Raw genomic sequence first — 27500 nt, 5'->3', positions numbered from 1 at the left:
ATTTGGAGACTCTATCAATCCAACATACATTCGGCACCTTCATCCACCATTCTACCAAGCATGTAATATTCAAACACAACCAAACTCACATTCGGCCCTAGCTCATAACAAGGTAGCCAATTCTTTTTATAGTTCAAACACTCCTTTATCATCATTCACCTAACTTTAACATGAAACAACAAAACTCACCATTTCTCATCCAAATAACATGAACAACAACCATTTCTTGAACACTTTCTCATGACCGATTGCTCATGTTACCAACAAGATTCAAGATTTGAACATGGGCTATTTAGAACTCAAGTCAATTACTAAAACATGCATGCATCTCAAGGACAACATCAAACATACCTTAGTCTAGCAAACCACCATAGCCGATTTTCTCAAGCTTTTCCCCTTCCTTTCTTTCCTCTATTCGGCCAAAGATGTTCAAGAATGAACACTTTTTTTTTTGTTTTCTTTGTTTTCTTTCTTCAATTCACGGCAACAAGGGGGGATGGATGAGACCATATTATTATTTTTTCATCACCCTTCCTTTCATTATTTAATCACCATGCTCATTATTTTATTTTTCTTAACATACATCACTAGCATAACATGTTGGAGACATGTTTCCACCCATAGCATGGCCGGCCACTATGCTTTAGTTTGGCTAATTTGACATGCAAGGACAACACTTTCCCACTTTAATACTATTTGGTCCTTACTTATTTACCTATCATAATTTTCCAAGTCTTTCAACTAGATCCTTTCAAGCAAAATTCACATTCCTAATATAAAATTAGAACATCAAATTTTTGTACAAGTACTATCACACATATAAGATATGCAAATAAAATTTTAACTAAATTTTATGACTCGGTTTTGTGGTCCCGAAACCACATTCCGACTAGGGTAAATTTTGGGCTGTTACAACTCTCCCCCACTTAAGAAATTTTCGTCCCCGAAAATCTTACCGGTAAATAGGTTTGGTTATCGTTCTTTCATCGAGCTCTTGGTTTCCCAAGTAGCTTCCTCGATCCCATGTTTGAGCCATAACACCTTCACTAACGGAACCCTTTTGTTTCGCAACTCCTTCACTTCAAGAGCTAGGATACGCATCGGTTCTTCTTCATAACTCATATCGGCTTGAATTTCAACCTCTGATGGGCTAATTATGTGCGATGGATCAGATCGATAGCGTCGAACCATCGAAACATGAAAGACTTCGTGAATCTTTTCAAGCTCAGGGGGCAAAATTAATCGGTATGCAACTGGTCCAACTTGTTCGGATACTTCGTACGGGCCGATGAATCTCGGACTCAATTTGCCCTTACGACCAAATCTAAGCACCTTCTTCCAGGGTGAAACTTTGAGAAATACTTTATCTCCAACCTGATATTCAATGTCTTTTCTTTTCAAATCCGCATACGACTTTTGACGATCCGAAGCGGCTTTCAAACTTTCGCGAATTACTCGAACTTTCTGCTCGGCATCCTTAATCAAATCAACCCTAAAGATTTTACTTTCACTAAGTTCAGTCCAAAATAATGGGGTACGGCACTTGCGACCGTATAAAGCCTCGTAAGGTGCCATCTTAATGCTTGATTAAAAGCTATTGTTATAAGCAAATTCAATCAAAGGCAAATATCTTTCCCATGAACCACAGAACTCTAAGACGCAACATCTCAACATATCCTCGAGTATCTGAATTGTTCGTTCAGATTGACCATCGGTTTGGGGGTGAAAAGCAGTGCTAAAATGCAGCTTGGTACCCAAAGCTTCTTGCAATTTCTTCCAAAATCGCGATGTAAATCTTGGGTCTCTATCTGACACAATAGAAATAGGTACTCCATGTAATCTCACAATCTGAGAAACGTACAATTCAGCTAGTTTATCCAATGAAAAATCCGTACGCACGGGGATAAAGTGAGCCGACTTAGTCAGTCGATCGAAAACAACCCAAATCGCATCCTTCTTACTTGCTGACAATGGCAGCCCGGACACAAAGTCCATTGTGACTCGATCCCATTTCCACTCGGGTATCATGATCGACTGAAGTAATCCTGAAGGCATTTGATGTTCTGCTTTCACTTGTTGACATATTAAGCATCTCGAAACAAAGTCAGAGATGTCTCGTTTCATACCATGCCACCAAAACTGACGTTTCAGATCGTTGTACATTTTAGTACTACCCGGGTGGATAGACATTCGGCCACTATGAGCCTCATTCAAAATCATCGAAATAAGTTCCGAATTCCTTGGAACACACAAACGACTTCTAAACCTCAAACAATCATCATCATCCATTCGAAACTCTGATTCCTTGTTGAGAACACACTCAGCCCGTTTTGCAACCAATTCATCATCAACTTTCTGGGCTTCACGAATTTGATGAATCAATAATGGTTTGGCTTTTAATTCAGCTACTAACACATTGTCGGGTAGAACAGACAAGTGCACATTCATCGCTCGTAAAGCAAACAGCGATTTCCGGCTTAAGGCGTCCGCAACCACATTAGCCTTTCCCGGGTGGTAATCAATGGCAAGCTCGTAATCTTTCAACAACTCAAGCCAATGTCTTTGTCGCAGATTTAGGTCTCTTTGAGTCATCAAATATTTGAGACTTTTGTGATCCGAAAATACATGGCACTTTTCGCCAAACAAATAATGTCGCCATATTTTCAAAGCAAATACGATGGCGGCTAGCTCGAGATCATGGGTGGGATAATTTCTCTCATGTGGCTTCAATTGTCTCGACGCATAGGCCACAACTCGACCTTCTTGCATCAATACGCAACCCAACCCGAGTAGGGATGCGTCACTATAAATGACAAACTCTTTGCCTGATTCGGGTTGCACTAAAATTGGAGCTTCAGTCAAATGAGTTTTCAGTTGATCGAAGCCTTTCTGACATTTCTCCGTCCATTCGAACTTAACATCCTTTTGAAGTAGCTTCGTCATTGGTGTGGCTATCATCGAGAAACCTTTGACAAATCATCGGTAATAACCGGCGAGTCCCAAAAAGCTCCGAACCTCAGTAATATTTCTCGGAGGTTTCCAGTTAAGTATGGCTGAGATTTTGTTCGGGTCAACTCGAATACCCGATGCGGATACCACATGACCCAAGAAGCTAACCTCTCTTAACCAGAACTCACACTTACTGAACTTAGCATATAACTTCTTATCCCGCAAAACTTGCAACATTAATCTCAAGTGTTCAGCATGTTCGATCTCATCTCTTGAATAGACCAAGATGTCATCAATGAACACAACTACGAACCGATCCAAATATGGTCTGAAGATCCGATTCATCAAATCCATAAATACTGCAGGGGCATTAGTGAGCCCAAACGGCATCACTAAGAACTCGTAGTGACCGTACCTCGTTCTGAAAGCAGTTTTGGGTATGTCCGAATCTCGAATTCGCAACTGATAATAGCCCGATCTCAAATCTATTTTTGAGAACACTGAGGCTCCCTTCAGTTGGTCGAACAAATCATCGATGCGCGGCAACGGATATTTGTTCTTTATCGTCACTTTATTCAGTTGACGATAGTCAACGCACAACCTCATGGTTCCATCCTTCTTTTTCACGAACAATACTGGTGCACCCCAAGGTGAGAAACTTGGTCGAGCGAAACCTCTAGCCGTCAATTCTTGCAACTGAGCTTTCAACTCTTTTAACTCGGTTAGTGCCATACGATACGGAGCTATCGAAATTGGCATAGTTCCAGGTACAAGCTCAATACCGAACTCTATCTCCCGAACAGGTGGCAAACCCGGTAACTCTTTAGGAAAAACATCCGGGTATTCACAAACCACCGGCACAGATTCGGGTTTCTTTTCTAACTCTTTGTCATCAAGTACATACGCAAGGTATGCTTCGCACCCTTTTCTCACATATTTTTGGGCCAACATTGCTGATATTACAGCTGGCAACCCCCTTAAGTCCGCAGACTCAACTCGGATTATCTCGTTATTTGCGCACCTCAAATCAATAGTCTTGCTCTTGCAATTCACAACCACATCATGCGCGGTCAACCAATCCAAACCAAGAATAACATCAAATTCGTCAAACGGCAAAAGCATCAAATCGGCCGGAAAACAGGATTCTCGGATTATTAGAGGGCATCTCTTACACACTTTATCAACAAATACGCATTGACCCAAAGGGTTTGACACTCGAATTACGAACTCAGTAGACTCAACAGGTAGAGTCTTACTGGATGCTAAGGTTTCACACACATATGAATGAGTAGAGCCAGGGTCAGTCAATGCAATCACATTAGTATCAAAAAGAGTGAAGGTACCAGTGATGACGTCAGGGGAGGATGCCTCCTCTCGTGCGCGAATGGCATATGCTCTAGCAGGAGTACGGTTCTCGGCTCGAACAGCCGTATCAGAGGCCCCTCTCTGACTACCACCCCTACCTCCCAAAATTCTCGGTGGTCTACCTCTAGTTGTCACTCCACTAGGTCTTACACCTTGAATCTTATTCTTCTCATCAAGCTCCGTGCAATCTCTAATGAAGTGGTCCTTCGAATCGCATCCGTAACAGGCCCTGTTAGTAGACTTACCCCAACATTCACCTAGGTGTCGTCTTCCGCATTGGGGACATTCAGGTTTCTCTAGACGATTATTGCCCACACTAGCTACCGAAGTAGCTCGGGAGCCCGTCGATGGTTTTGCTCTGATGGAAATTCCCGCAGTCGTCCTCGACTTATTAGTGTCCTCCGTGAACTTCTTTACAGCTGAGAACGGAGCTTTACCCGTCGATCTTTTACGATAGTCTCTAGCTTCAAATTCAGCCTTCTTCTTCTCCTTTCCAAGTTCTTCCGCCTTGCAGGCTCGTTCGACTAGTGTTACGAATTCTTTTATTTCCAAAATACCCATTAGTAGCTTTAAATCTTCATTCAATCCTTCTTCGAATCTTTTGCACATAGTAACCTCATCAGCTACACACTCCCGGGCATACCTACTGAGTCTTACGAATTCATGTTCGTATTCAGATACTGTCATACGGCTTTGCTTGAGTTCCAAGAATTCCTTACGCTTTTGATCGATGAACCGTTGGCTAATATATTTCTTTCGAAATTCCATCTGAAAGAAGTCCCAAGTTACTCGTTCGTTCGGGACTATGGAAATCAAGGTCCTCCACCAATAGTAGGCTGAGTCTCGCAACAAAGATACAGCACACTTTAGACATTCATCAGGTGTGCATGACAGTTCATCGAACACCCGAACGGTGTTATCAAGCCAGAACTCGGCCCTTTCAGCATCATCAGTAACTATGGCCCTGAACTCCTCAGCCCCGCGCTTCCTAATCAAGTCTACAGGTGGCTTACTCAGCCTCACAGGATCAGTAACTGATGGCATTACTGGCTCCGGGGGTGGATTATTCAAATTCGGGAATTGTTGGACATCCGGATTGGTTCGGGCATATTGCGCGACCCACTCATTCATCATGGTAAAGAAGGCTTGTTTAGCCCCCTCACCTTGATTATTCGCAGATGACTGAGGTTCAATAGGCGGTGTCCCTTGTGCAGGAGCAGCCGCTACACTTTCAACATCATCCGCTAAGATTCTTTCTACACCGGGATCCATTTACTAATCAAAACATAAATTTTAACCGTCAGAAGTCATCACACAGTTAAACATTAACATTCGGCATGTATAGCTAGACTCATACGTGCTATGGTAGTCCTAGAACCGACTAAACCATAGCTCTGATACCAATCAAGTGTAACACCCCGAACCCGAGGCCGTCGCCGGAGTCGAACACGAGGTGTCAACAGACTTAAAACCACTTATTAAAATTTTTCTAGACAAGCTGTCAATCTGCGTACTAGTCGCTTTAAAAATCATATCTTGAGCTCTGGAACTCAAATCCAGTTCCGTGAATTTTCCCTGAAACTAGACTCATATTCACATCTACATATTTTTTTCTAGAATTTTTGGTCGGGCCAATTAGTACAGTTTATTAGTCAAAGTCTCCCATGTTACTGGGGTCGACTACACTGACCTTTTCACATTACGACCTGGATATCTCCCTGTACAGAACTTCGATACTGATGCCGTTTGTTTCTATAGAGACTAGACTCAGAGAGGAATCTATACATATATGGTATGGCTCCTAATTATCTCTGGTTAATTTATAATGAATTTCCAAAAAATCGGAGCAGGGAATCCAGAAACCGTTCTGGCCCTGTCCCACGAGAACCTGATTATCTCTTAACATACTGTCCATATGATCTTTTCGTTACTTCTATATGAAAATAGACTCATCGAACTTCAATTACATAATTTATTCATCAATTAATTCCACTCCTACTATTTTTAGTGATTTTTCAATCTCATGTCACTGCTGCTGCCAGCATCTGTTACGAAAGCAACTATGCCCACTTCGTGTTTACTCCTTGATCTAACTAATAATTCATCATGCATATCACAAATTATGATCATGACTAACCATGCCAAAGGCTAATAATTGTCAAACTTCCCCCTACTACACTATTACCATATCATGAATTTTAATACCAAAATAATCAACCATGACGTATGGCATAAAAAGGTCGAATTATCAAGATTTGCGACCTAACGTTATGAATCCAAACCCAACCGAACATTTATGCCATTTTCGCATGGCTAAAAGATTACATACCAAAGTTCAGACACAACATAATAGCCTATACATGCCGAAATGTTCTCCTAAGCCAACTAAGAAGAAAGTACCAAAACTCGCTATCCGGTGTGATGACTTCGATGACGGCCCGACCACGCAAAAGAGACGAGTCCAAGAAACCTAGTATGGGTGACAAGGAAACACCGAGTGAGTTTATAACTCAGTAAGTCATAAGCAATACACTACCATCCATTAATAACATTATCACAAGAGGAAACAAAATGGAACGAGGCTAGTTACTCCATCCATACCGAACCATACCATAGTTCCTCCGACCTATCGGTTCAATCTCATACCAAATCATGCATTCACATTCCATATACTCGTCAATAGGATATTCGAGGCATTTTCATAAATCATTTTATTTTCGTTACAATCATACAACTAAACGGCCTTTCACCCATTCCACGATAAATCTTATGTACGTGACTTCAAGTATATTCGTCACATGGGTTCAAACTTACCAAGCTCAACTCCAAATATAGACATAGCACCTATTAGCCATGAGCTCAAGATACTTACCCGATCCGCTGTCCGTGATCGACTCAATAGTGTCGCACACTTAGTGTCCATAATGATTCAAGAACATATTAAGTCCGCACACTCAGTGCTATATAATCAGCTCGCACACCTAGTGCTACATAATCAAACTCGCACACTTAGTGCTACATAGTCAAACTCGCACACTTAGTGCTACATAATCAAACTCGCACACTTAGTGCTACATAGTCAAACTCGCACACTTAGTGCTACATAGTCAATTCGCACACTTAGTGCTGCACAATTTAAACCCGCACACTTAGCGCCAATCTCATGGTCATAAATGTTTATACCCGCACATTTAGTGCCGAGATCAACAACTCAATACATCTCACCTCTTTTCTTTTCATTCAACACTTTCATCATCACATACGTACATGCATATATATATTTATTCATTCCATTCAGCATCATTACATAAACGTTATGACCATTTGAATTAATACCAACTATATGCTTAATGACTTACTTTATGTTGGGTAAAATAATTCCGAGTCGGCTACTCGATGACCTTCGATTTCCCCTTGTTGGACGCCTCTCTTTTAGGTTCTTGAGCTTAAATAATACAAATAAGAGTATTCAATATTTAACCCAATAACATGAATTTATTTATCACATTCGGCAATCACATATCATTAAATTTTCAAACCAAAATGTCATTATATGACCACATATACACATATCCATATACTTAAGCTCAATAATTATAATGTAATATCATGTACCCACTTTAAGTATATTGTCGAATATACTTAATCATACATACACCTAACCAAAACAATTTCCTAAAATCTTTATATCATTTATACAGTAAGCCGAATACTCTCACCAAGTTCACCTATATTCTTCAACAATTTCTTCATTGATCAAACACATATTCAGCTAAAGAAATGGCAATTTTAGCAACCTTCGATTTAGTACTTAACTTTTACCACATATCAAATAACTCATTTCCTTACTCATGTGACCACGTATATTCGGTCATGCATACACACATAAAATCAATTTGGAGACTCTATCAATCCAACATACATTCGGCACCTTTATCCACCATTCTACCAAGCATGTAATATTCAAACACAACCAAACTCACATTCGGCCCTAGCTCATAACAAGGTAGCCGATTCTTTTTATAGTTCAAACACTCCTCTATCATCATTCACCTAACTTTAACATGAAACAACAAAACTCACCATTTCTCATCCAAATAACATGAACAACAACCATTTCTTGAACACTTTCTCATGACCGATTGCTCATGTTACCAACAAGATTCAAGATTTGAACATGGGCTATTTAGAACTCAAGTCAATTACTAAAACATGCATGCATCTCAAGGACAACATCAAACATACCTTAGTCTAGCAAACCACCATAGCCGATTTTCTCAAGCTTTTCCCCTTCCTTTCTTTCCTCTATTCGGCCAAAGATGTTCAAGAATGAACACTTTTTTTTTGTTTTCTTTGTTTTCTTTCTTCAATTGACGGCAACAAGGGGGTATGGATGAGACCATATTTTTTTTTTCATCACCCTTCCTTTCATTATTTAATCACCATGCTCATTATTTTATTTTTCTTAACATACATCACTAGCATAACATGTTGGAGACATGTTTCCACCCATAGCATGGCCGGCCACTATGCTTTAGTTTGGCTAATTTGACATGCAAGGACAACACTTTCCCACTTTAATACTATTTGGTCCTTACTTATTTACCTATCATAATTTTCCAAGTCTTTCAACTAGATCCTTTCAAGCAAAATTCACATTCCTAATATAAAATTAGAACATCAAATTTTTGTACAAGTACTATCACACGTATAAGTTATGCAAATAAAATTTTAACTAAATTTTATGACTCGGTTTTGTGGTCCCGAAACCACATTCCGACTAGGGTAAATTTTGGGCTGTTACAAGTCATATATATATACATGTCATGATACATAACATTCTCTTTTTGTTTTCTTATAAACACATATCATTTATTTCATTATATCAATATTTCATATACCATAGTTTCCATGTATTCCACATATATTTATTTTTCTCCTCCTCCTCTCCATTCCACATCCTTAATGTATATAACATTCTTGTAAGTACGATTTCACAATTTACTAATAAATGTTCACATCAAACTGTCCACACGAGTCATAGTCAGTTAATTATTTATAATTCGAGCTAAAGAGATCCAAATTAAGATCTGTAAATTTCCCCTGAAACCAGACTCACATATCTTTCCACCATAAAATTTTCATAATTTTTGGTTTAGCCAATTAGTATAGTTTATTCATTAAAATTTCCCCTATTTCACTTTCTGACAGTTCTGACCTCTCTTCTCTAAAAAATAATTATCTCACAATACAGAACTCGGATAATGTTCTTGTTGATTTATCTTGAAAATAGACTCATTATGGATTTTAAAAATATAATTTTTAGTCTCTAATTATTTTTCTCCAAATTTTTGGGATTTTCCAAATTTGGAACAGGGGATCACGTAATCATTCTGCATCAGTCTCATAAAAACATAAATATCTCAAAATATAGAACTCCTTTGCTTTCTATGTTTCTTTTACATGAAAATAGACTCATTAATATTTAATTTGATATCTCATTCAGTCTCTGATTCAATTTATACTATTTTTGGTGATTTTTCAAAATCACGTCACTGCTACTGTCCAAAATAGTTTTATTGCTAATTCACTCTTTCACACTTTCTTTGTATTAACCTCATTTTAACATACATATCACAAATCATTTTCACTACATTTCATACATCACAAGTATAGGCCCATGATCACAAGGTCACCATAAAATCATCCTCATGTATAACTTACTTCTTTACAACCTTACCACATCCTGGTCACTTAATGAACACATCATTCACATAACCAAGTTCCTGCACTTATTCATCACAAAACTCACAAAGCAATACATAGAGAGTCTCCCATTGAACACTTCGGATCAATCCTCGATACTTGGTGGTTTCAGCACATAGCTCCGCCCATCATATAGTTCGACTCTCTTGTACACATGGTGAACACTTAGTACCACCCACGTGACCTAGCCAGTTTATCTCGTAGCTCTCTTGTCTACATGGTGTCCTTCACTTGGAACCACGCATGCGACCTAGCTACATATATCCCGTAGCTCTATTGTCTACATGGTGTACACATAGTATCACCCATGCGACCTAGCTACATCATAATGTCTTGTAGCTCTCTTGTACACATGATGTGCACTCAGCACTATACATGTGACCTAGTTACATACCATCTGTATCACCCAATCTTTCCGAAGGTTCAACCGGGATTTCTCTCTCTTTTCCAACAATTTTACCAATCAAGTAATTATCCACAAACATATTTCCAATATTTTTATAAAATATCATAATACAAGTAATAGTGATGTATTACTTACATATAAACTTACATCTCATTTAATATCAACGCAATAACATTAAATTACACATTGTCTTATTAAAAATCATATGAACTTACAATTTCCCATAATATCCATAATCATAGAAATCACATTTATGTATGATAATTCAATGCACTTCATGTACCATAGACATATTTTTAAATCAATTCATAAACTTGGCACCATAATCATTTAATTTAACATAATTCAATTAATTCACTAAATTTAACTTTCAAATATAAATTACAGCATTATTGTTGTATTATTATCATATCAACTTACATACTTTCAACACCTCGGAGATCATAGTAAATATATCAATTTTACATTGAAACATGCATAAATTAATGCTTATTATACATATGAACTTACCTTGATATTAAAACGACCATTTTACCAACTTTCCCAATTTTCGAATTTTCTCTCATTCTAGGTTCAAATCTCGTTTTTCGAGATCTAAAACATCATATTTTACTTATTTAATTAATGTACTATTCAAAACAGTCCTTAACTCAAACTTTTGGAAAATTACAATTTTGCCCCTAAACTTTTGCATATTTACACTTTTTCCCCTAGGCTCGGGAATTAAACTTCATCCCTTATTCTTATGTTTTATGACATGATGATCACTTTTCCCTTCTATGGCAACATCAAATTCTCACTCTAACATATACTTATGACTATTAGGTATTTTTACCGATTAAGCCCTTTTGCTCGTTTTCACTTAAAACCGAGTAGCACAAGTTGTCTAACATAATTTAAAACCTCATATTGTATCATAAAACACCAGAATACAAAAATTTTACCTATGGGTATTTTTCCAAATATGAACCCTAGGTTGAATTATTGCTAGCATAAGCTAAATCAAGTTACTGGGACTCCAAAAACGTAAAGAACTTGAAAAACGGGGTTAGAACGGACTTACAATTGAGCTTGGGAAGCTTGAAAACCCTAACCATGGAGTCTCCCTTGGTATACACGTCCATGGTGAAGAAGATGAGCAAAATTGGCTTTTAATTTTGTATTTTAATTCATTTTACCCCTAAATGACCAAAATACCCTTACTACTAAACTTTCCAAAAATTCCATCCATGTCCAATTTTTGTCCATAACTTAGAAATTGGTCAAATTGCTATTTAAGACCTCCTAATTAATATTTCAAATCAATTTCATACTAGAAACTTCTAGAATGCAAGTTTTGCAACTTATTCAATTTAGTCCCTAACTTCGAATTAAGCACTTTATGCATAGAATTTCTTCACGAAATTTTCACACAATCATGCAATCATATCATAGACCTCAAAATAATCATAAAATAATTATTTATATCTCAAGTTTTGTGGTCCCGAAACCTCTGTTCCAACTAGACCCAATTTTGGGCTATTACATTTCCTCTATTCATTTCCATGCATAGCATCCCATATTTTCTTTCTTAGGAAAAAACATTGATAAGATTATCTCTTGGCCTGCCACCTTAAGGAGCTATTAGCAAATGAGTAACACAAGGACCGGTGGAAAATATTTTCAATCACGAGACTACTGATTCGACAGAGTTTATTCTTCTTTTATTTTGTTATTTTAATTATAATCATGTTTGCAATGTACTTTATTATCTTGTCATCAACAATAGTAGCTTAATTATGTTTAGCTAGGATGATTGCATTTATTTAATGAAGTTTTTTTAAATCATGTGTACAGTGTTTATGCCTCAGTCGATCATGTTTTCAATTAAACTCAAGTATATATTTCATTCATACATGATTAGATGCATTAGAATTAGCTAAGCGATCCTAACCGAACGACGGCTAGTGGACACAATAATTGAGATGTGCATACTTAATTTAGGTCCTAACCTGACTAAATTAAAGGTTCATAATAACTTTAACGAGTTCTATTGTCTTGCATAGTTTTTAGGTTTATGTGATTAAACTGTTTCAAACCTAACCCATCCCTATTACTTCACATGAATCCTAAGAAACCCTTAGTTTAATATGATAAGTAAAATGCATGTTTTACTAAGTAAAAGGTTTTGAAAGGACTTAATCTGGTTTCCAAACTCATGAAAGATCAAGTTGCCATGGAATAATTTCTGAACACTGTCAAGCATGATAAAAATAAGCTAAGTTGAATTATGTAATTATCCTAGCCTATTCATGTTATTGATTGTTGAAGATTTTGTTTTTGCGAAATTCATTCATACATTTCATTTCATACTTTACATTTAGTTTAAATTGCATTAGGGATCAATCTTGCACCTAGATAATTTAATTTAGTTAATCACCCATCACTAAAGACATTGTGTTTTTATCATCAAATTGTTAACTTAAATTTTGCAATGAATTGATTAATATACACAGTCCCTGTGGAGACGATATCTCTTTTACTTACTTATTACTTGATAATGACTATGTACACTTACACAAACTGAACGTTATAATTTTTAGCGCCATTGCCAGGGATTGTTACCTTAATCATTTTTGTGAAATTATTCTTTTCAATTTGGTTGTTATTTCATTTTTATCTAACTTCTAACCTTATTAATTTATTCTTTATTCTTTGTTTTCTGTGACTTATTTTTTAGGTGCTTATGAGCATAGATCGAACTATCGATTTATTATCAGTAGACTTTGAGATTGAGTAGACTTTTAAACAAAAAAGACACAAAAGATCAACTCAAAGAAAAGTTGAGATGAACCTTGGGAATCAAAATAATGGAAAAGGGAATGGAGCCAATCATGTGCGCAATCCCATCCTTATTGTTGATGGCAAGTATCGTTCCAGAAGATAGTACGATGTGTCACTTTACAATGAATTAAATCTAAGAATTAAGAGACTGGATATTGAGGCACCGCAATTTGAATTGAAACTGGTGATGTTTCAAATGCTCCAAAGGGTGGGCTAGTTAAGTGGAATGCCCATGAAAGATCCACACCTTCACTTTCGATTATTCATAGAGGTGAGCAATTCGTTTAAGATAGCCGGTGTGACTAAAGACATATTGAGGTTGAAGTTGTTTCCATACTCATTGCAAGATTGAGCACGAGCATGATTAAATTCGTTGCTACCAAGTTCAATATCTACATGGAAAGAATTGGTAGAAAATTTTTTGGTTAAGTATTTCCCACCTAGCAAAAATGCTAAGTTGAGAAATGAGATAACCACTATTCAACAATTGGATGATGAATCATTGTACGAGGCATGAGAGAGATTGAAAGAATTACTTTATTAGTGCCCTCATCATGGGTTTTCGCGTTGCATCTAGTTGGAGATGTTTTATAACGGTCTAAACGCACACACAAGGTTGATGGTAGATGCTTCTACGAATGGTGCAATTTTCTCTAAGTCTCATAATGAGGCTTATGAGATCATTGAGAGGATCACTAGTAACAATTATCACTGGCTAAGAAATTAAGCAACTTCAGGAAGATGAGTAGCCGGAGCGCACGAAGTGGACGCACTTACATCACTCTCAGCTTAGGTATCTTATATTTCTTTAATGTTGAAATAGTTTACCACTAATGGTTTGAATAATTTTGTAGCTTAGTCCCCAAGTCAGTTTGATGTTGTTTCCTGTGTATACTTTGGGGATGGTCATTCTTTCGAGAATTTTCCATCAAATTGCAAGTTAGTTTATTACGTAGGGAATCAACACCAAAATAGAAGTGGACACGGACCACAGTGCAACTTCTACAATCCTTCATGGCGCAACCATCCTAACTTTACTTCGTGTAACTAAGGAAAAGTACCGAACAACACTTACATACAACATAAACCCAACCAATCCCATGGGTTTAATCAATAAGCTCTAAAACCACAACAAGCTGAGTCATCCAATAGTTTGGAGAACTTGTTGAAGGCATACATGGGAAAGAATGTCGCCTTAATCCAAAGTAAAGCAACAACGCTAAAAAATTTGGAGAACCAAATGGGTCAATTAGCTACAGAGCTTTATAATCGATTGCAAGGAGCCTTGCTGAACAATACAAAAAATCCAAAAAGTTTAGGTAAGGAACATTGCAAAGTAGTTGCCTTACGAAATGGTAAGACTTTGGAACCCAAGGAGGTTATGATTGAAGATGAACCCATTGAGAAGAAAAGAAGTTAACCAAATGCTGAAACTCCTACACCAGCTACGCAAGAACTTACAAAGCTTCATGAGGTAAAACCTAAACTAGTGAATTCTAAAAAACTAACATCTTCTTTAGATCCAGATTTATCTCCTTAGAAAAAGTTTTCCAATCCAACCCAAAGTTTTATCACCTCCATATCCTCAAAAGTTTTTGGATAAATAGAAACAAGAGGTGCAATTCAAGAAGTTTTTAGATGTTCTAAAGCAACTTCACATCAACATCCCATTGGTGGAGGCTTCAAAGGAAATGCCCAATTATGTGAAGTTCATGAACGACATCTTGTCAAAGAAGAAAAAACTTAGTGACTATGAGATTATCGCTTTAACGAAGAAGTGCATTACGTTCTTACAGAACAAGCTTACTCTGAAACTAAAGGACCCTAGAAGCTTTACTATACCCTGTAATATCAGAGAATCTTATTATTGTAAACCTTTGTGTGACTTAGGAGCGAGCACCAACTTGATGCTCAAGTTTATTTTTAAACTATTGGGAACCGGCAAAGTAAGACCCACTATTATGACACTTCAACTAGTGGATCGATCTTTAGCATACTCCAAAGGAAAGATCGAGAATTATTTGGAAAGAGTCAATAAATTCATTTGTCCTACTAATTTCATGGTCTTAGGTTTTAAAGTAGATAAGGAAGTGCCGATCATCCTAGGGAGAACTTTCCTAGCCATGAGAAGAATATTGACAGACCTGAAAAAAGGAGAACTCACGAAAAGAGTTTAGGATGATCAAGTAACGTTTAATGTTCTTAAAGCTATGAAATTTGCTGGTCCGATAGAGGAATGTTCAGTAATGGAGGAGCTAGAAACCTTAGTTTCTATAAAATGGAAGAACAATTGTAACACCCCTTCCCGTATCCAACACCGGGATAGGGTTCAAGGCATTACCGAACTTAAACATGAACATTCATACAAAATCGAGTCAAAAAATTTCATCCAAATTAAAAACTTTTCAATCACATGCAAATTGTCCCTTATAAGGGCCTACAAGGCCCAAAACATACATTAGAGGTGGTTCGGGACTAAACCAAGAACTTTCAGAACTTCAGGATAACTTAGAAAAATTTTCCTACTTTGGAGAGTCACACGCCCGTATGGGTAGGCCGTGTGGTCGTACACGCCCGTGTGGCTCGGGACACGCCCGTGTCCTCAGCCCGTGTAACTCTTTGACTATGACATCATCAAGCAATTAAGGTCACAAGGCCAAGTCACATGCCCGTGTGCATAGGCTGTGTGGCTAATTAAATTCCAAAAATCAAGTGCAGACTTCACACGGCCTGGGCACACACCCATGTCCTAAGGTTGTGTCCTTCACACGGCTAAGACACACAGCCATGTCTCTGCCTGTGTGTTAACTACTGGGCATTTTGTTTTGCATAATTAGGGTGCAGGGGACACACGGCTAGATCACACGCCCATAGGGGCAGACCGTGTGTCATACACAGCCTAGGCACATGCCCATGTGTCCAACCATGTGGACAATTTCTAGGCTTTTTGCAAAGCCATTTGCCACATTTAAACATTCACATACTCAATTCCACCTCGTAGCATGCAACATGGCACATTTGACTACTCAAGCATTCACATTCATGGTTAACTATGACTTGGTAGTGTCGACATATCACATACTTAAACCCTTAGACTTTCATATGGCACTCCACACCAATTTTATATTTGTCTATCATCTTTGCTAACCCACTTTCAAGTTAGAGATTTACATCACATTTATTGACATACAAATTAATCATATTTTATACACCAACATACATGCCATCCATCACACTCATTAACCATAAGTAACCATAACCACATTAAAGTATAAGCACATTTGCATGCATGCATCAATAATTAGGGTTATAACCCAAATAATCAATATGAGCCACCTCTTATGGCCATATACAAAATGAATCAAAATACCATCATGAGCCAACATATTTGGCTATCAATATGACACATAAAAAAAAAGACCAAATCTCAATACACGCCATATTCAAAATGTTGAATCTAACTATTCCAAATATTCAATTGATAGTGTGATCGAGTCTCCAACGTCCTTCGATCCCCGAGCTAGCTTGGTGACACTATAAGAGATGGAAAGGAAAGGGGGTAAGCATAAAGCTTAGTAAGTTCACATGCAAAAAAAAATGCAACTTAAACATGCATTAATCATACATTTAACATAATGAGTATAATCTTGCATTTTATCTACTCTTAAATTTATTCTTCACGTAAATATATATATACAAACATATTCTTACCACAAGTTTGATTGCGTGATTTTGTGTGATAAGTTTTATATATTTATAATTAATTGTTCTTGAAACTAACTATTATCGCGATGTAGGCAAGTGTACCTATCGAACAGTAGTATAGTTTTAGCAAGATCGGATTGTCGAACCCAAAGGAACAAAAAGTGCTAGTAATGACTGTCTTTTTATTATCTAGCCTAAAAATAAGGTGGTTTTGTTTTAACTAACTAATTAACTAATCTAAGAATTCAAAGAGAATGGAATTGGGGGATTACTTTTGGAAAATGATTGAATTAAGACAATACCTAAGGAAAAATCCACCTAGACTGTACTTGTTATTCTGGCTCCGAATCAGACGATTTATCCATTTACTTTGTTCCATAGAGATCGCTAAGTTATGTTATTATCCTTAATCAAGATTAATAACGTCTAATCCCTAGATTGAATAATTGATACTTTTCTCTAATTAACACTCTAGGTTTGCATTAACTCGATCTATGGATCCCGCTATTAGGTTTCACCCTAATCCGGCAAACTCTTGTCACCCTATCTCTAGGCGCGCAATCAACTCCGCTTAATTATGATAAATGTATTCTTAGACAGGGTCTATTCCTCCTCTGAATAAGATCTTATCTTGAATCAGTATCCTGGGATATCAAAACAAGAATTAAGAACACATAATTAAGAACAAGTTAAATATTTATCATACAATTCAGAAAATAATAACAAGATTCGTCTTAGGTTTCATTCTTCTTAGGTATTTAGGGGATTTAGTTCATAACTAAAAAGGAAAACATCTCAGAAGAATAATGAATACAAAACATAAACAAAACCCAAAACTCCTGAAGGGAAGTTGAGGGGAGATCTTCAGTCTTGATGATGAAACCGGATTCTAAGATGGATCAATCGGCTTTCTTTGAGTAATTCCTTCCTGCCTCTCTATGTGTCCCCTTACTTTCCTCCTCTAGGGTGTATTTATAGGCTTTAGAATGCCTAGAAGCCCTCAAAATTGGCCTTTTTCAAAATGGACTCAACTTGGGTTCGGCAAGGACATACCCGTGTGAGTCGTGCTTCGAATCTGCCAAATTGACACGGCCATGTCGTCTGTCCGTGTGAGGAGGTCCAGGCCGTGTTGAATTCGTACTTTGGCCTATTTTTCTTTATTTTTGGCCCGTTTCTCGTTCCTTTCACTCTCCTATGCTCTCCTTAGTATAAAACATGAAATTAAAGCATTAGGACCATCGAACTCACCAATTCTAATGGGAAATCATTGGAAATCATCCATAAAAAGTATTAAACATAGGGTAAAAATATGTATAAATTACGGTTTATCAAATATCCCCACACTTAAGCATTTGCTTGTCCTCAAGCAAAATTCTCAACTTATAATCAAAATAAATTCTTCTCAATTTATAATTTCTATTGATAATATCTCAAAATAATCCATAGGCAATCATTCATTGAGAATTCAACTAAAAGAACATCACAGTTTCAATCATTCCAAGTTGAGCACTTTATCATGAAAATATAGGTGTCTCCCTTCGTCTAAGTAATTACCTTGGATTCAAAATGTCACAGAGTTTCACATCCTCACTAAAGATTCACTCAAATCGCTCGAGGTGTTTAAGGATAATAAATGAAGCACTCAATAGTCAATAATGAAAAGTCATTACCATAGACTTGCATGAAAATCAAATCTCCACCACTATAAATTAAGATGATATATCAATCAAAAGGTCTTTAGAGGGTTGTAACGTGGCTTTGATTAAGGGGTGTGGTCACAGGCTAAAAGAAACAGTTAGAATCGAGATTGAACTAAAAAATCACTTAACTAGAAAAAAATTTAATCATCACTTGCATACAACAGAGCTTCTTCTAAGAATATGGAATTTAAATACTTAAGCTCAAAAACAAAAAAAATACTACTAATGTGATTACACAGTTTTCTTTTTTTTTTCTTTTTTTTAAGAACAAGTTAAATAACATAAACTAACTATTAAGAACAAGACATAGCTAAGCAACTATTTCAATTCAAATCTCGATAAAAACAGGGATCAAATTAATTTAGGGGATTTCAACAATAATGGGCTAAGGGTTAATATTAAGGGTAACACAAGAAATGGCTTGTTAGGATCAAGGGGGTTTACTACGGGTTAATCGTGGAGGTAGGCTTTTCATGGCATGAGTGGGTTAATCCTAAGTGCCTTAATCATTTTGACATATCAAATTAAATGGTGTGGTCTTGACATGCATAATCAAGCAAGTTCTAAAATAACAGTTCAATACTAACGCACTCAAAGTAATAATAAAAGTGAGCATGAAAGAATTAATAGATGCTCAAAAGGCTCAAAATTCTCACAAAATTTATGGCTTTTTGATGTTTAAAACTTGTGGATTCCAACTTAAAGTAATAAGTAAACTTTGGGGAAAACAACCTAAAATTTTAAAAGGTCAACTTATCATGCTTGATTCCCTAATGTCTTAAAGTTTAAACAATCAATGCATAAATGCCTATGTTTTAATTCAGGATATATCAATAAAAATCATAAATCAATCAAAATTTATCCTAAATATGATATGAGAGCTTTTCAAGAGAACAAGGCATCATTCAGGGGTTTTTCTGATAGGTTACCCCCCACATTTAAGATGTACATGATCCTCAATGTACAAAGATAGATATTTTGACAAATGTAAGTGTAAGTTCATAAGATAGAGAGAAAAGTGAATCTTCCTGAGTTAAAAATGGATGAAATTCTTGGATTAGAGAGGGCAAGTTGTTGGAAATAAAGCTGGAGGACAACCATGATTCTGAAGGAAAAAGGGAGAATTGGGGGATTAATTTGATAGTAATTATAAAGATAAGCCGTGTTTAAAAACAAAAGAATATTCAAAAATTAATAAAAAATAAATAAAATAAGACAGGTAATGTAATTTTTCAAGCGACACGGTCGGTTCACACCCCTGTGTGGATCGTGTCTCACCCGTGTTTGTTGTGAAGTGATATGTCGTCACATGGCCTTAGGGTACGCCCGTGTGTCTAGGTCGTGTGGCTACATGATCATGTTACACGACTGTGTGTAATGTGTTCGCTTCTCCCACGGTCGTGTAACTCTGCGCACGCCTGTGTTATTTTGACAGTGTTGTCCACGGGTGCTAGACACGGGCGTGTCGCACACCTGTGTTCATTTGGCAGATTTGACCACGGCCAGGTGGCACGCCCGTGGCCACTTATTGCATCCCGTGTTGGGAAAGATAACTTTTACCCTGTTTTCACATGGCCGTATCGCACGATCGTGTTTCCATCCGTGGTTGTCACACGGGATGAAGCACGGTAGTGTGATAGGCCGTGTGGAGTTGGGAACCTGTGCTTAAAGACTCTGTTAGTGATCTAGATGTTTAAAAATTTAAATTTGAATAATTTAAAACCGTTAGTACTCGGGTTGCCTCCCGAGAAGCGCTTATTTATAGTCTAAGCTCGACTTACCTCTCCATTGAATGATCATGGTGGTTTGAGGAGTTTATACTCCTCATTCCTGCTATCATTCTCATCAAAATAAGGTTTTAGACGGGTGTTGTTTACCTTGAAAGTGCCGAACTTGGGATGACTCACCTCGACTGTACCGAATGGGAAAATGCTAAGTACCGTAAGAGGGATTTCTTCATTCGGTGTGGTAGTGACAATGTGAGGATCTGCGACATCTAATAAGACTTTATCTCCAACCTTAAGTTGATTTGGAAAGGTATTGAGCTCGTTCTGGTGTAGTTTTGGTTTATCATGTGTTCTTGGTTTATGCGTCCGCCATTCATCTAGCTCCTCAATTTGTAACCTTCGATCTTCATAAACAAATCCTCTACTATTGCTTGAGAATGACTCATGTGCTGCCTTCAGACTTATTTCCTGCAAAGTAGGTTGTACCATATTATCAGTTTTAGTAGAATGGGTTAAACGATCACATTCAATTTTCGATGTGTTGCCAGAATTGTGACTTTGAAGAGTGATTGTTTCGTCTCCCACATGGAGTGTTAGTTCACCTATGCCAACATCAATAATCATTTTAGCACTTGCTAAAAAGAGCCTTCCTAAGATCAAAGGAGTGTTGCTATCTTCCTCTATGTCTAAAATAATGAAGTCAACGGGAAATATAAATTTATCGATTTTAACTAGCACATCTTCAATAATACCCCTAGGAAATATTATAGTTTTGTCTGCTTATTGAATGCTCATCCTAGTCTATTTGGGTTTCCCGAGACCTAATTGTTTGAACATTTTGTAGGGCATGACATTAATACTAGCCCCTAAATTAGCTAATGCGTTATTAACATCTAAACTACCAATTAAGCAAGGAATCATAAAACTCCCTGGATCTTTTAGTTTGTTGGGTAGTTTATTTTGGAGAATAGCTGAGCAAACTGCGTTTAGCTCCACATCCGATGCCTCATCCAACTTCCACTTATTTGCTAAAAGCTCCTTTAAAAATTTCATTGCTTTTGGCATCTACGATAGGGCTTCAATAAACGGTAAGTTAATATGTAATTTTTTTAAGAGTTTAAGGAATTTACCAAATTGTTCATCTGATCGGTCTTTCCTTGTCATGTTGGGGTATGGCACACAAGGATTATATTCGACATTCACTAATTTTTTTTTATTATGACATGCCTCACCTTGACCTTTGCTTACCACAATTTCTTACCTCGGTTCTGGCTCAGGCTCAACAACTCCTTCGTCATCTTGAATATTAATTGCGTTGAACTGTTCCCTTGTGTTGGGTTCAATATTACTTGGCAAGCTACCTTGTGGTCGTTCAGAGATTAGTTTAGAAAGCTGGCCTATCTGAGTTTCGAGCCCTTGTATTTACACTTGTTGATTTTTAAGTGTTGTTTCGGTGTTCTGAAAATGGGTTTCTGACACCGAGATAAACTTTGTGAGCATCTCTTCAAGGTTCGGTTTCTTTTCTTGTTGATAGGGTGGCTATTGAAAACCCGGAGGATGTTGTGGTCTTTGATTTCCTTGACCGTCCCATGAGAAATTTGGATGGTTCCTCCAACCTGCATTGTAAGTGTTACTATATGGATTGTTTTGAGATCGATGACTATTACCCATGTAATTTAACTGCTCGTTATCCATGTTGTGGCTATAAGGTTGGTATTTCGAATGGCTTGTTCCACCTCTACTTGCTTCGCACTGCATTACTGGGGGAACTTATGAAAAACTAAGAAAACCATCAATCTTTTTATTTAGAAGTTCTACCTGGTTTGACAGAACAGTAACTGAATCGATGTTATAAACGTTTGCTGTTTTAGTTGGCTTAGTCTTCATGACTTGCCACTGATAGTTATTCAGTGACATCTCCTCTATAAACTCATAAGCATCTTCAGGTGTTTTATTATTGATGGTTCCACCAGCAACTGCGTCAACCATTTGTTAAGTCGAAGGATTCAGGCCATTATGGAATGTTTGAACCTGAAGCCAAAGCGGTAACCCATGGTGAGGGCACCTTCTCAGTAAGCCCTTGTATCTTTCCCATGCATCGTAAAGAGTTTTTAAGTCCATCTACACAAACGAAGATATATCATTACGTAATTTAGCCGTTTTAGCCGGCGGAATATATTTTAGTAAAAATTTTTCAGTCATTTGTTCCCATGTAGTAATTGACCCTTGTGGTAATGAGTTCAACCACTGTTTAGCTTTGTTCCTCAATGAAAAAGGGAATAACCGAAGACGAATTACATCATTAGAAACACCATTAATTTTAAATGTATTGCATAGTTCCAAAAAGTTTTTCTAAATGAGCATTGGATCCTCATCCTGCAAACCATCAAACTGAAAAAATTGTTGTATCATTTGAATAGTGTTAGGTTTTAGTTCAAAAGTATTTGCAGCTACAACAGGTCTAACTATGCTCGATTCAATTCCTGTTAAAGAAGGTTTAGCATAATCATATATAGTGCATGGAGCAGGATTTTGATTAACCGCAATTACAGGAGGTAGCTGATTGTCTTGGTTTTTAGCCATCTCTTCAGTTGGGGGTTGAGTATCGTCCTCTTGCTTGTTCTCTGTGTATCTTAAGCTTCGCCTTATTTCTCTTTGGTTTTTACGAACAGTACGATCAATTTCTTCATCAAAGAGTAGTGGTCCTGACGAGTTTCTTCTAGTCATAAACTATAAAAACCTACCAAGAGAAAGAAAAAGTAAATTAAAAACTAATAATAATAAATTAAATTAAATTAAATTGTAAGAAAAATAAATGGCTAAAGTAATTAAAAATTGAGCGTTCCAAATATCTTAATTCCCCGGCAACGGTGCCAAAACCTTGATTGCGTGATTTTGTATGATAAGTTTTATATTTTTATAATTAATCGTTCTTGAAACCAACTATTATCGCGATGTAGGCAAGTGTACCTATCGAACAGTAGTATAGTTTTAGCAAGACCGGATTGTCGAACCCAAAAGAATTAAAAGTACTAGTAATGACTGTCTTTTTATTTCTAGCCTAAAAATAAGGAGTTTTTGTTTTAACTAACTAATTAACTAATCTAAGAATTCACAGAGAATGGAATTGGGGGATTACTTTTGGAAAACGATTGAATTAAGACAATACCTAAAGAAAAATCCACCTAGACTGTACTTGTTATTCTGGCTCCGAATCAGACGATTTATCCATTTACTTTGTTCCATAGAGATCGCTAAGTTATGTTATTATCCCTAATCAAGATTAATAATGTCTAATCCCTAGATTGAATAATTGAGAATTTTCTCCAATTAACACTCTAGGGTTGCATTAACTCTATCTATGGATCCCGCTATTAGGTTTCACCCTAATTCGGAAAATCTTGTCACCCTATCTCTAGGCTCGCAATCAACTCCGCTTAATTATGACAAATGTACTCTTAGACAGGGTTTATTTCTCCTCTGAATAAGAGCTTATCTTGAATCAGTATCCTGGGATATCAAAACAAGAATTAAGAACATATAATTAAGAACAAGTTAAATATTTATCATACAATTCAGAAAATAATAACAAGATTCATCTTAGGTTTCATTCCTCTAAGGTATTTAGGGTATTTAGTTCATAACTAAAAAGGAAAACATCTCAGAAGAATAACGAATACAAAACATAAAGAAAACCCAAAACTCCTAAAGGGAAGTTGAGGGGAGATCTTCAGTCTTGATGATGAAACCAGCTTCTGAGATGGATCAATTGGCATTCTTCGAGTAATTCCTTCCTTCCTCTTTGTGTGTCCCCTTACTTTCCTCCTCTAGGGTGTATTTATAGGCTTTAGAATGCCTAGAAGCCCTCAAAATTGGCCTTTTCTAAATTGGTCTCAACTTGGGCTCAGCAGGGACACGCCCGTGTGAGTCATGCTTCGAATATGCCAAATGGACACGGCCGTGTGGTCTGCCCGTGTGAGGAGGTCCAGGCTGTGTTGAATTTTTACTTTGGCCCATTTTTCTCTGTTTTTGGCCCTTTTCTCGTTCCTTTCACTCTCCTGTGCTCTCCTAAGTATAAAACATAAAATTAAAGCATTAGGAGCATTGAATTCACCAATTCTAATAGGAAATCATCCATAAAATGCGTTAAACATGGGGAAAAATATGTATAAATTATGGTTTATCAAAGTTCATCATATCTCATGTCATTCTCATGAGTTCGATGTACATACCTGTGCCCACTTGCACATAATAAATTAATTTCTCCTCTTTGACGTATTCATCGAGGCTACCCATTAACTTCTCTTAGAACTACCCGTTAAACACTCGGAATACTATTGGATACAGCAGAATCTAGCACCTAAGTACCCCATATGTAGCCAATGCCACTTCATATCTCATTTCACTTGTTGCTAGTTTTCGAGCTACTCACAGGTCTGCTCATACAGGATGTCAGGTAACCGCAATACATGCTAGACTACCTCGCCATCAATAGGATGTATGAGACCAATACCTGGACCGCCATAACATGTGTCTCATAATCATGAACTCAGACCACAACTCATGAGTTCAAATAACATAAATCATGAACTCAGACCACAACTCAATGAGTTCAGATCACTTAATTCCTAGTGACATGTCACTTGTATCCTAAATATTCCTAAGGTTCAAACAGGAATCTTCAATACCACATTTTTGTTGAGCTTGCTAGTAATGCCGATTTCAATATTCATGGCACCAATTACATACTCATGGAATAATCAAGCATAATTCATAGTAAAATTTAAGCATTAAAACATGATACAGCATTGCATTATTTATACTTGAACTTACCTTAGTACAAAATGATAGAAACGAGCCTAATCCTCGTAAACCTTGTTTTTCCCCCGATCAAGACTCGAATCATGTTTTTCTTGATCTGTAATGCCAAATATAACTTGTTCAATACATACATTAATCATATCGACCCATGACACATACTTTGGTAAAATTACCTTTTTACCCCTAACTTTTCACTTACTTGCACTTTAGTCCTTAGGCTCGTAAAATGAAATGCATGCATTTTCTTGGTTACCCAAGCCTAGCCGAACCTACACCATGTTCATATCAGCCCACAGTTTCCTTTATTACACATTTTTACTACTCATTTTTACACCTTTTACAAACAAGTCCTTTTTAGGTGTTTTCACTAAAAATCACTTAGTAAAAGATGTTTATCACACATCAAACAGTCATATTTCTCCATTAAACATCAAAATACAACCATGTCACACATGGGTCAAATTTCATACATGAACCTTAGCTCAAAATAATGGTAGAAATAACTAGATCGATTGATGACAACTTCAAAAATGTAAAGAACGTTAAAAACGGGGCTTGGGAGTACTTACAATTGAGCTTGAAAGATGAACAAAACCCTAGCTATGGCTCCTTGAAAATTTTGGCTAAGGTGGGAGAAGATGGACAACATTTTTGCTTGATTTTTCCCTTTTTATTCTTTTATTAACCAAATGACCAAAATGCCTTTAAGGCTTTTCTTTCAAATCTTTCCTATTCATGCCCATTTTTGTCCAAAATTTTAGAACTTGGTCAAATTGCTATTTAAGGACCTCTAATTAATAATCCAATGCAATTTCAAGCTTGAAGCTTCTAGAACACAAGTTGTGCAACGTATTCAATTTAGTCCCTAAAGTCAATGTCACAAAAACATGCAATCATGTCATGGATCATGAAATAATCATAAAATAATTATTTCTATTTTAGATTTATGGTGTCGTAACCATTTTTCTGACTAGACTCTGATTTGGGATGTTACAACTCTCCCCCTTTTAGGAATTTTCGTCCCCGAAAATCTTACTGATAAAAAGGTTTGGGTATTACTTTTTCATGGCATCCTCGAGCTCCCACATAGCCTCTTCAACCCCATGTCTTTTCCATAACACTTTCACCAAGGCAATGCTTTTGTTTATCAATTATTCAACTTCTCGTGCCAAAATTTTAACCGATTTCTCACCATAAGTCATATCTGGTCAAATCTCAATTTCTGTCGGTGAAATCACATTTGAAGGATCTGATCTATATCGGCGTAACATAGACACATGAAATACATCATGAATCTTTTCCAACCCTGATGGTAAAGCCAACCAATAGGCAACCGGCCCTATTCTCTCTCGGTGATCTCATACGGCCCTATAAAATGAGGACTCAACTTGCCCTTCTTGCCAAATATCAAAACCTTTTCCCATAGAGACGCTTTCAAAAATACCTTATCACCGACTTGATACTCAATTTCTTTCCGTTTCAAATCCGCATAAGATTTCTATCTATCCGAAGTGGCTTTCAAACAATCACGAATTACCTTCACTTTCGCTTTGGTTTCTTCAACTAAATCAACTATGTGGACTAATTTTCTCTAAGCTCGGTCCAATACAAAGGTGTTCGGCACTTACGTCCATACAGTGCCTAATAAGGCACCATTTTCAAACTCGACTAATAACTGTTGTTGCAAGCAAACTCGACCAGCAGTAAGTACATTTCCTAACTACATTGGAATTCCAATACACAACATGGGAGCAAGCCTTTCAAGATCTGAATTACTCGCTCAGACTGACCATCAGTCTGTGGATGAAAAGCAGTGCTAAAATTCAACTTTGTACCCAAAGCTTCTTGTAACTTTTTCCAAAACCATGAAGTGAACCTCAGATCTTTATCCTATACAATCGATATAGGTACTCCATGAAGTCTCACAATTTCACCAATATACAATTCACCTAACTTATCAAGTGAGTAATCAGTACGCACAGGAATTAGATGAGCTGATTTAGTCAGTCTATCGAAAAATACCCATATGGCATCTTTCTTTCTCAGAGTTAAAGGCAAACCTGTCACAAAATCAATTGTAATCTGATCCCATTTCCACTTGGGGACCATGATGGACTGAAGTAAACTTAAGGTACTTGGTGTTCAGCCTTTACTTGCTGACAAACTAAGCAGCTTGATACAAATTCTAAGATATCTCCTTTCGTACCATTCCACCAATACATTTTCTTCAAGTCATTA

At 36.9% G+C, this 27500-nt stretch overlaps 2 non-coding genes across 2 annotated transcripts; one reads left to right on the top strand and one right to left on the bottom strand.

Annotated features, from left to right (window-relative positions):
• Positions 1-13763: 13763 nt before the first annotated feature.
• LOC121231353 (small nucleolar RNA R71) lies at positions 13764-13870 on the bottom strand. The gene has a single exon (XR_005929413.1). It is a non-coding gene; the product is annotated as a small nucleolar RNA R71 (small nucleolar RNA).
• Positions 13871-22488: 8618 nt separating this feature from the next.
• LOC121231263 (small nucleolar RNA R71) lies at positions 22489-22595 on the top strand. Its single transcript, XR_005929327.1, has one exon. It is a non-coding gene; the product is annotated as a small nucleolar RNA R71 (small nucleolar RNA).
• Positions 22596-27500: the final 4905 nt, after the last annotated feature.

The sequence above is a fragment of the Gossypium hirsutum genome, chromosome A06 (assembly GCF_007990345.1).
Source record: "Gossypium hirsutum isolate 1008001.06 chromosome A06, Gossypium_hirsutum_v2.1, whole genome shotgun sequence".
Lineage (NCBI taxonomy): Eukaryota > Viridiplantae > Streptophyta > Magnoliopsida > Malvales > Malvaceae > Gossypium > Gossypium hirsutum.
This window is presented reverse-complemented; position numbering and strand designations above follow the sequence as displayed.